The sequence below is a fragment of the Durio zibethinus genome, chromosome 27, assembly GCF_047325235.1.
Source record: "Durio zibethinus cultivar Kanyao isolate XHJ-2024 chromosome 27, ASM4732523v1, whole genome shotgun sequence".
Lineage (NCBI taxonomy): Eukaryota > Viridiplantae > Streptophyta > Magnoliopsida > Malvales > Malvaceae > Durio > Durio zibethinus.
This window is the reverse complement of record NC_143188.1, coordinates 17,054,926-17,067,224: the sequence shown is the minus strand read 5'-3', so window position 1 is coordinate 17,067,224 and position 12,299 is coordinate 17,054,926.

Genomic DNA, 12,299 nt, shown 5'->3' with positions numbered 1-12,299 from the left:
CTTAAATATCCCAACATCTAGGCAGCATTCGATAACAAATTACTTCATAAAAAGTTTTCATGCAAATTCTTAAAAAATTAAAACAAGTATAGGGTTTTAGGTAGGATTGGGTTTAAATTTTAAGAATTTATAAACCTCTCTAAAAATCATCAAACTCTAGGCAGACTTTTAGAGCAAGCTCATCTTTATAATTTTTCTAAAAAATAAGTTTTTATATTCTTACATATTTCGTATATATTTTTTTTCTTTAAAATCATTATTATTATGCACAAATTTAAAGTGCATAATAAATAAAATATACCATATAAATTAAAGTATGAAAGATCAAATTAAAATGAGCATAGAAATCCAAATAATAAGAAAATTAACAATGCATAAAATTAAACTTACAATTAAATTTAAACAATATAAAAAAAATTATATTGGTATAATTAAAATTAAACACACACAGAAATAAACTTTATTAGGAACAAACTTTAAGCCTTATATTTTAAAAAGCACCTCTGGTCTTAAGCACCCTCGATTTTCAGGTTTAAGGCAATAAGGAGACAAGCTTGAAAGCCACAATTGCACATGACACTTGCTTGTTTCTTTCTAACTTGGTGCTTTCAAAATTTCTTTTTTCACTTCTTTGGTTTGTGTAAGCCTTTTTAAACTTTTCAAAAATTGTCGAGTCTCTACTTAAAAAAACCTTTCAAAATTTTGAGCTTCTGTTTAAAAAAGCCTTTCAAATTTTCAAAAAAAAAAAGTCTTTGTGCTTAGTGTTTCATCTTCCATATGTGTTTGCCCGAACAAAATGGTTATCTTTTGTTTTTACCTTATTCCTAATTCTCAAAAATAGGTAATGAAAGGTAGTTGTTGATACCCATTTTGTTCGGTCTTAGTTAATCTAAATATTATTATTATTATTATTATTATCATTATTATTATTATTATTATTATCTTTATTTTTTGTTTGGTTATTTTCTTCTTTGCCAGAATTCTTCATGCATTAAATGCACATGCACCACTGCCCATTTTAGGTCCAAAAATTCAGCCATTGACTATTGACCATCGACAGCTCTGATATCTGCCTAATTTGATAGCATGAAATTTGGTAACCAAAAGTTATCAATTGAATCTTTAAAATTTTCACAAAATCCCAAAAAAAGGAGGATTAGAGTCCCAAAAAAACTCTATAAAGAGAACCCAAAATATTCCACGATAGAGAGGTGGAACCCATAGAAATGGGAAAACCTAGCAAAAAAGACAGCAAATAAAAGTGTTTTTACAAAACGAAAAACCTAGAAAACAAAAGGGTTTCTGAAAAAAAAAAAAAAAAACTTTCTATCAAAAACTAGAGAAGGTAAAAAACCTCGAAACCGACGGGTTTCGACCCGACCCAACCTTTTAGGGTTAATTTTTTTTTTTTGAAAATCGGGTATCAGGTCGAGTGGTATGAAGAAAAAATCGGGGTTGGGTTTTAGGCAAACCTGACCTTACCTGACCCGATATATATATAAAAATAATTTTTTTAATTATTTATTTAATTTTATAATTATTTGTATATATTTTTATATATATTTAATTTTATATTTATATTAAAAATAATATTTTAGTAATTTCGTGTCGAGTCGGGTTGGTTATGATTTTATACAATGTAGGGTCAGGTTCGGGTATAAAAATAATAAAAAAAATATCGGATCGGGTCGGGTCGAGTTTGAGTTTTACATGTTTAAAGTCGGTCAGTTTCGAGGCGAGCAAAAATCCGACTCGACCCGTTGCCATCCCTATAAAAAACTTAAGAATACCAAAACAAAAAAAATAAACACACAAACATAAAAAAACAAAGGCCACAACCCTCGGTAGTAGAGATCTCAGTGTCAAGTTGTTTAGCCAAAACTTTGGTCATCGAACTACACTGTTCGAGGTCGTTTCTAGCAAAACGAAGGCTGGATTTATGATTAGGGAGGCAAAAGGAATGAATTGATATTTTTTGGGATTTTTTATGTCACTGATGACAGTGGTCGATGACCAGCGATGGCAATCGGCACGGCGTTAACTGATCAGCTTTTAGGATTTTTGGTTTTTTGGCAAGGTATCGCCTTTTAGAAAGATAAGCTTTCTTTTTAAAGAGAAAGAGTGTAAATAAAAAATAAAATAAAATAATTTAGGCCTTTTATAGTGCTACAAAAAAAAAAGTAAAACGACGCTATTTAGAAAAAGAAGATCTGCGTGAACTTGCAACCTGAACCCGAAGTCCCCACAACCTAACTTGTAACCCGCTTTAGCTTCAGCCCTTGATCGATCTAGTTAAACTAGTTGACTAAGCTGTTTGAATCGCCCCATTTGCTAAGGTTAAGCAGGGTCATTTTAAGTACTTTCGTCATAATTTTTTATTTTTCATTTTTTTTCAATTTTTTGTTTAATTTTTATTATTTAATTTTTAATTTTTATTATTTTATTTTTGTATAAACTTTGGATAGAAAAATAAAATAAAAGGTAGAAAGTATAAAATATTTTTATTAAAATTAATTTAAAATAATTGCTAAAAAATAAACTTAGGAAAATTTGAAATTTTAATTTTCTCTTAAATAATAAAATGAAACAATGAAAATTAAAATGTTAATGAACAAAGAATAAAGAAAAATATAAAAATAATAAAATAATAATAAAGTCACGAGTGGTGATTTTATTAAAAATATTCACACAAAGAAATTTTTTAAAATATTCTAAAAGCGTTAGAAATATTTTTAAATTTTTCAAGCATAAAAATAATAATAAAAAATATAAAAAAATTATTAATAAAAATGAAATCATAAGCGGCGATTTTTAATATAAAGAAAATTTTTAAAATATTTCAAAAGTGTTGAAAATATTTTAAAATTTTTCATAATAATAATAATGATAATAATAATAATAATAACAATAATAATAATAATAATATTTACTTCAAATAAATATCAAGAATTAAATAAATACAAAAAAATAACAATAATAATAATATCATATATGGTGATTCTTAAAAAAGTATTTTTTTTTTAAATTTTACCAAAAATGTTAATAAAATTATTTGAAAATCTTTTTAATAAAAAAATAAAAAATATATAAAATATTTAAATTGTTAAAGTAAGTAAAATTTTACAAGAACAAAAGTCACGAGTGGTGATTTTATCAAAATTTCTTAGGTAAATAATTTTCTCTGAATATTTTAAAAGTGTTGAAAATATTTTGAAAATTTAACCAATAAATTTTTTTATACCTTAATATTAAAATAAACAACAAATAAATATTACAAAGTACATTAAAATTTTTGTCAATTAAAAGGGAATCTGGTGATTTTCCTCCAAATTTTTAAAATTATACCATAAGCATCGATATAAGGAAATTATAATCTACTTTCAAAATATTAAAATAAATTCGATGACAGAGACATTTCAAGGAAATATATGATTTTTTTGAATACTTTTAAGTTGAGAAAATTTCTTAAGTTATATCAAAAGTGTCAAAAATAACTTTGAAAATTTTTAATAAAAATTAAAAAAAATGATATGGTAATAAGTAAATGACTATTTGATCAAGACTAACTTAGGGTCACATAAGATTAATTGATAATGTCTTCATACAAGCGTTTGTAGAGGTGCTATAACTTTTTTTCACACGTAACTGTACTTTCAAACCTAATCTCAAAGTCGTAAACTAAAAGATAGGATTGGTGGCCAATTGCACCTCAACAAAAAATATTAGTGGCGACTTATTGACTTTTCACATATAACGATCAAGTCCCTTGGACGAAAAATCATTATGACATAATTCTTTGTTATTTTATTTTTCTTTTTTTCTAATTTAAAGTTTTTAAAATTAATTTGTTATAATTATTTAAAATTAATTTATATAATTATTTGATATAAAAGAATTGTATTAATTATCAATTATTTGTTAATTTTATAAATACAAAATATATTATATAATTCATTATATACCAATTTTAATCCAATACCTTTAATAATCATTTTCTTTTTTCATTACATTTTATTTCACTACTATTGTGTTTGCATCCAAATAGAAATTTTATCATTAATTTTAATCTTATCTCTACTATACATAATTTCATTGCTACCACAACTAATTTTGCCAACACCGCTGTTTTTAATTTCACAAAAATTAATCTTACCACATGTCATAACGTCTAGATCCGTAGACCTATCGTTAGTTATTCTCTTAAGGAGTCACCACCAATATTTTTTATATTTAGGTGTGTTTGACCACCTAAGAAATCTATCCTCTAAAGGGGCTCTCAAGCTTGATGAAGGGTCCCTAAAAGAATATGTTCGGGTCTACAAACCAGAACAGGGTTCAGGAGTTTGATTACATATGAAAAAGGTTATAGCACCCCCACATGCCCATCAAAAGATAGCACTAGCTTAATTTCGTGTTATCCATTAAGCCTTAAAAATTTTATCAAGTATTTAATTATTGGAAATTATCCTTAATTAACTTCAATATTTTTGGAAAAAAATTAAGAAAATTCTCACACCTCAAGAGTATACAAAAAAACTACTATTTCACTTGCAGAAGCTCCATCGTCGGATTATTTAACATTTCTAGAAAAGAAAAGGACAATAACAAAAAGGAATGATGTTTCAACTTTTGATCTAAATCTTTTTTTTTTTGTTTTATGAAAAACTCATGCTTTTATACAAGGAAAATTGATATCATCGAAAGATAGTATCAGCTCAATTTTGTATTATTCATTAAGCCTTAAAAACTTTACCAAGTATTTAATTATTGAAAATTATTCTTAATTGACTCCAATACTTTTGACAGAAAATTAAAAAAATTCCATCACCTCAAGAGTATACAAGAAACTACTGTTTTATTTGCAGAAGCTCCATCATCGAATTATTTAACATTTTAAATTTTTAAAGAAAAGAAAAAGGACAAAAAGAAAAAGAAGAGATGTTTCGACTTTTTATATAAATCTCTTTTTTTGTTTTATGAAAAATCCATGCTTTTATACAAAGAAAGTTTATACTTTCAACTTTTCCTTAAAGCATTTTAAGTTTTTTTTTTTTTATTTTCAAGAAAAATTGATACTTTCAATTTTTTCTTAAAAATATATATTTTTTAATTTTATTTTCAAGAAAAATTGAAACTTTCAACTTTTCCTTAAAAATATTTTTTTTATTTTATATTTTTTCCATTCTTTTTTAAATTTATTCATGCAAAAATAGACAAACACATAAATAAAAAAAATACCAAAAAAAAATTTGAAACGGCTCAGTTGGAGAGTTGGCACGGCTCGACTTTAAACACTGAAAACAGTTCAAAGGCTTGGGTCAAGGGGAAATCAGCTCAGCAGCAAGGTCTGCGAAGCGGGTCAAAGTGAGTCACGCTATGGGTTGGGTTGCCCCAAATGGAAACACGCGGACCTTGGACTCTTTTAAACGCCAAAACGACGTCATTTTGAGAAAGCTATAAAAGCTCAAGTTTCAGCCTATTTTCACCAAAATTCCTCTGCTCTTTGTCTCTTTACTTTCCCATTTTCTCTCTCTCTCTCTCTCTCTCTCTATCCCCCTAAGAACATTGGTTGAATTTAACCAGATTCTGAAAATTCTTGTCGAAATATGGGTTGTTCATGAAAATTTCACCGAAAAGTTCATCGATTTCTGAAAAGTAGCTATTGAAAACTAGAAAATTGATCGAAATCTGGGAAGTCTGTCAAAAAATTCAATCGGTGCTGAAAAACTCACCAAAAAATTCAACTAATATCGAAAAATTTCATCGGAATCTTGAAATTTTCCAAAAAATTTCTAAAAAAAAAACTGTCAAAAATTCAAAAAAAATCCTAAAAATTCTAAGATTCTCGTAGCCCTTCTAAACACTTTTTGGCCACCTCTATTTTTTGCTTTCTCTCTTTTTTTCTATGTTTCCCTCTGTGTTTATTGTGTGTTCTTTTTTTGTGTACTCAAGCCTATATTTATAAGGTCTCAAATCCAAGAACCCTAAACATAATGGGATTTTCATCCCTTCTAGGTTTTACTTCTGAGTTTTAATCCAACTTAAAATTCCTCACCCAATCCTACCAAAATTCAACCCCTATTTTTTTATTTTTCCCATTTTTTCTCCTTTTATTATTTTTTATTTTTAACAAAAATCAAATGTAGACCCTGGACAGATTGAGGTATCTATACCACATATTCAAATGGAACCTAGTATCATAATGAGAACTTAGTTTAAAGTTTTAAGGGAAAACTAATCTCAAACTATGTATATTGAATGAACAGTTAGTGGTAAAAAAATCCTAACAGTTGATCATATAATAGAGTTTTCCCCTACCACTGGCAAACATAGATACCTGATTAAAAGTGTAAATGATACATTAATACTCACAAGTTACTCAATTTCGATTTGAATAAAACTTGAATTCGGCTTGGTTATTATCGAATCGAGCTCGAGCTTGAGTAATTTGACTTATCGATTAAGCTAAGTTTAAATATTCTTATACCCAACTCAAATTACTCGTGAATCTAATTGAGTTTTTACATTTTAATATATTTTAAATAATTTAATTGATAAAATATCTCAAACTCAAATTCGAGCTCAAGCACAAATAATCAAACGTTTATCGAATGTAAAATTGAGCTTATTTTTACATACTAATCAAGTCTAATTGAGCGAGTTTGAATAACTCGATTTCTATTTTAAGTCAAGCTCAAACTAAAAAAAAAAATTTGATCGAGTCCAAATCAAGTTTCAAATCTCAAATTTAAAATCGAACTTGAGTTCAAATTTAATACTGTATCGACTCAAACTCGATCAATTATATCTCTATACCTAACTAATTAGTAGTCAATAATCAACGGTCAATTACAATGCACGAATTTCTTCAGTAACATTATCTCTTTTAAGAAAGATCCTAGATTTGAAATGAAAGGGTTAGCTTTTACCACGTAGCACAACCAATGAATCTAGAAAAAAAGTTTCGTGGTTTAATTGATTTTGCTTTTCTTGACTTGATAGCCAACACTGTTTGATCAAAGTAGGAAATTTTCTCGGATGAAATTGTAATTAGCCTATATTCCATATAGGAGTATTATATTTCCCATTGCATGTCAACTTTCGATTGAAATTTCTAATTTTCATTATTCCTTGTTTGTTTCTTTTGTTTTCTTCCTACTAATCCAACGTATATACATAGCTTAAGATCTTATTTAACATTGCTGTTAAGAATAATTTTGCGTTTAAAAGTTGATTTTATCCAATTTCAATATTAAATAATAAAAAATATTACTTTTCGGTCCTAAAGCTTTCTTTTTGCAGTAAAAAAGTATTTTTGAGATAGAAATATTTTATTATCTTTATATTTATAATATTTTATTATTTTTTTCATATATTTTTAAACATTTCAATTACTCACGACACTTTTTTTAGAGTAATGTTAAATATTTAAAATTTTTAACCATATTTTTCCTATTCCAATTTTTTTTAACTGGAACAATAGTGTTTAATTAGCCCTAAATCAATCTAAATACGTACTATAGGACTTTGACAAACAATGGAAATTTAGTTTCCAGTAGACGACTTTATAATTTACCTAACCTCCTTCACTTTTTCTTCTTTCTTTTGCTAAATAACTGGCATCTCAAAAGGACTGCTGATAGTCAAAAGAATATGCCTGAATTTATAAAAGAAAGAATAATCGGTAGGAAAATGGTAGGAGAAGGGTAAATTCTCATTAAATTATATGTCCTAAAAAAACATTGAATTAGGTAGAATAAAAGATGTAATAAAGAATCCTATCAACATCTGGTCATAAAATCGTGAAACCACCAAAAGTCAAGCATGGTTATGTCATAATAAAAGCTAAAGTAATGGAACTTCCCATGCATGCAGTGAAGTTGGTTCATTGAGGTAACATATCAGCAATTTCATAAATATTTTTTTTCTAATTTTAGAATTAATTGGAAAAAAATAAATGCACAAAATTAAATATTCGAACTACTTTAATGGTTAATTACCACAAATTGAATTTGCAACACTTTAAGTAATTAATTACCCTTTGATCATCTTGGAAAAATAATTCAATATTTTGAGCTATAAATTTGTATGTGTTTATTACTTTAGACTGAAACAAGCCTCTTTAATTATTAAAAATGAAGGAGAAAAAAGAAAGGAGAAATTATTAATTTTTTTTTGTTTGGTTATGAAATTTATTATACCTTTTGAAGTAAAGTTTTCAATGAATACTAGGATTGGCTTTGAAATTAATTTTTAATAACCTTAAATATCATTATTTTCTAACTAAAATACACTATTATTTAAAAATTATAAATCACTAAAATAACACGTGCCCAATAAAAAAAATACCATGTTTATAGCTAAAAAAAATACACCAAAGATGATGTCCAATATTTGGCACCCAAAATGGAATCCCACAATGTTTTTTTTTTTTTTTTTTCAAATTTCATGTAACACTAATTATCAATAGACACATTTCTTAGGTGAAATTTACAAAATTATCAAAAGATATTGGCAAGAGAAAATATCAATTAAAAATATAATCTACAATCACTTTAAAAGAGTCATACAAATTTTTAGAAAGTTGAGGAATTTAATCCTACCACTTATTTTGCTTTATTATTTATAAATATATATATGACAAACTTGAAAAGATAACACATATAAAAAGTAAACATAGGTTCTGATATTATATTAAATGTCAAACTTTAAAGTATTGATAATAGGTGAAAAACCTTAACATGAATATAAAACAAAAGAATTAAAATTTAACAGATATAAAATAACAACACTTAATACGTATAATAAGATTCGTAATTTATAAATTAGAGATAAAGTCAAAAATAAGAAAATTAGACTTTAAGTATCACTTTATAATTCATAATCATTGATCCTAATAGTTCACAAACAACTCAATATGCTTGCAACCCTATATGTGATGAGATATGGGAAAAAAAAATCCTTGCAAAGATTATATTTATAAATTCAATTTACTTAACGATTTATAATTATCATGACACCAAAATGTCTTTAAAAATTTTCTAAACACATTTAGTAAGAACTTCTAAGGTTTGGAAATTTGTTGTGTTGACTAGAAATTTGTTTTGCACAAAACCAAATACAAACCCCTTAGACTAACCAAGTTCATTAATAAAAGAGGGTGGCTAATCTTAGGAGTATAATCAATCGAATTTGAGTCGATACAGTATTAAATTCGGTTGAAACTCGATCGAGTTTTTTATTTTTAATTTGAGTTCGACTCGAGATAGAAATTGATTTACTTAAATTCATTCGATTAGGCTCGATTAATATATAAAAATAATTTCGATTCTTATATTCAACAAAAACTTGATTATTTATACTCGAGTTTAAAATATTTTATTAATTAAAATATAAAAATTCGATTAAATATATGAATAACTTGATATGAGTATAATAATGCTCGAACTTGATTCAATCGATAAGTCAAACTACTCGAACTCGAGTTCGACTCACTAATAATTAAATTGAATTCGAGTTTTATTCGAATTGAACCTAAATAATTTACGAATACTAATATATCATTTATATTCCTAATTAATCCAAGTAATAAAGAAAAAATTATAAAAGATATAAAAGAATATAATTTTACCTAAAAAAATTTATAAAGATCCTTTTCTTTTTTTTTTTTGTTAAGAAGCTGTTGTTTCCACTGCAAATTTTGATAAATTTCCAAAATTGATAGACTAAATGCCACCATTGTCAATTCAACTCAGGCAAACAAGAAAAAAAAAAAAAAAGAAATTTAAAAAATAGAAAAGAGATGGGTTTAAAAATTAAGGGACAAAAGGCCCTTCTTTTGGCACAACTCATACGCTTTCCATGCCCCAACTGATACCTGTCATCTTTCTCAACTTACCAAAAAAAAAAAGGGCCAATTTTAGAAAAATGTCGAATATGCGCGTGGCTCACGCGCCTCTGGTGGTCGTGGGTTTGTTTGGTCTTATCTTAATTCCTTTTTTTATGAAAAAATGTGGAATAGATATATGAGAAAAATCAAAATCAAAAGCACTTTCCACGTGGCCACTTAAAGGAGGTATCCAATGTTGTCCTTCACTCATCTCGTGAGATAATGAGATTTTACCTAAGTCGTGTAAATTAAGACGTGTAAATCGTTATTATTTATTATTATGTTAAAATTTTTCATTAATAATGATTAAATAAAAATTTTAATAAAAACTTAAATTAAGAATTTAATAGAATTTAATAGAAAAAATCAATAGTATGTAGAAATTTACTAAAGTTTGACAAGTAGTTATTTAACAGTAAAATTTTATTTAAATTTTTAATATAAATATTTATTTAAAAAATATATCAAAACTTATTAATTTTTTTTCAAAATTTATACACTTAATATATATAACAAAATCTTTTAATTTATTAATTTAAATTTTTTATTTATTTTTTTTAAATAACAAATTTAATGAATTCCACGTAAATAACTTCAGTTGAGTCTTTTTAAAAAAGAATTACACCGTATGTTAACAATAAAACTTTTAAACTTTCATAAACAAATTTATGCTATTGACTTGTACCTATTAAATAGTTATATTAATTACATTTTTTAATTATAATTAAAACAAAAAAAATCAATGATAACGCTATTAAAATTTTAACCATCGTCACTTCAAAACTTTTAATTAAAAAATAAAATCAATCATGGTTTCTTGAGCTATTTTTAAGTTGAATGAATGTGTTATACACCCGAACTAACAAAAAATATATAAAATATAAGTAGATCTAATAATTTAAAATATAATAAAATAATATAATATAAAAATGATACGAAAAAAGACATAAAACTAATACAATTTAAAATTTTAACAAAAATTATATAAAAATTTAATAAAAAATTATATTTTTATATTGACACGAATTGATATATAATTTTTATATAAAATATAATATAAATATATAAATTATTATTATTTTAAATGACACAAATAAAACACCGAATTATACTTCAATTAAAAACCCATTTTTAGGGGGAGAGATTGGGCACAAGATAACAATTATACTTAGAGTGAAAAATGTTAGGTCCCTAGCTTTGTTTTCTTATTGATTTTTTTTATAAAAACAGCCTTGTTCTCTTTTTTTTTTCCCTTATTAGTATATAAATTATTTTTTTATATTTGAAACTATGATAGATTAAATTTTAATAATTGAAATTAATATCATATTTGATATAACAATACGAAAAATTCTAATATTCTATCAACATACCATACCAGTATTAACTTATAAGTTATACTTCGTATATTACGATTTTTTTCTTCTAAAACTTGACTATATTTGTAACTATTTTTTGGTAAATGAAGTGGTGGAAATTTTTTTAATTGTTTTTTAATCTAAAATTTTGGGTGGATTTAATACAATTAGTGAAGTACTAACAATTAACTTTAGTACCTTTAAGCTATGTAAAGGTTTGAGTTCTTTATAAAGTTTTAGTATCCTTATTTTGTTGGTATAAATTAATGTTAAGTTAAAATTGTTAACCTTAACGGGGAGGTCCATTAGTTTTCTTTAAATTTAGGACGTAATTTAATTGATTATTTAATCACCTTTATTAATAAGGTTTAAATTTCAATATTTATGATTATTTTTTGTATTTTAAACTATAACCTCTTTTATGTATAAAGAGAGGATGGGAGAATACAACCGTTGAGCAAAGTTGTCAATGGGTCGAGTGTCAAGCTAGGCTAAACCCAATTGACACCATTTTAAGGATATTTTAAAATGATCATTTAAGTATTAATTGTTTAATTTAATTATTTAACTTTGAGTAAGTATTTTTTTATCATTTGATCGTTAATAACTAATGACGTATTGATATGACAATATCACATTAGTTATTAGGTGTCATGTGGTATTACCACATCATCTGACAAGTCATGTAACATTACTACCATGTCATCATAAAAAAAATTACCGTTACTTAATTTTTTAAAAATTTCTATTTTACTCATTCAATTTTAAAAATTTGTAATTTATTCACGAACATATAAGTTTTCAAATTTTATAAAAGATAAAAATAAAAATTTGATATTTTTATTGCATATAATTAAATTATAAAATTTTTATTTTAATTGTAATTATACCATTTAAATTTGAAAAATGAAATAATATTATTCACTTACAAAAATTATGAAAATAATGTTACTTTAAATCTTTTTCATTTAGTTCATCCAAATAAACTTAAGTAAGTATTTCATATTTTTAATTAGAACTTAATATAGTGAAATGTGAAATACTTACTGCAA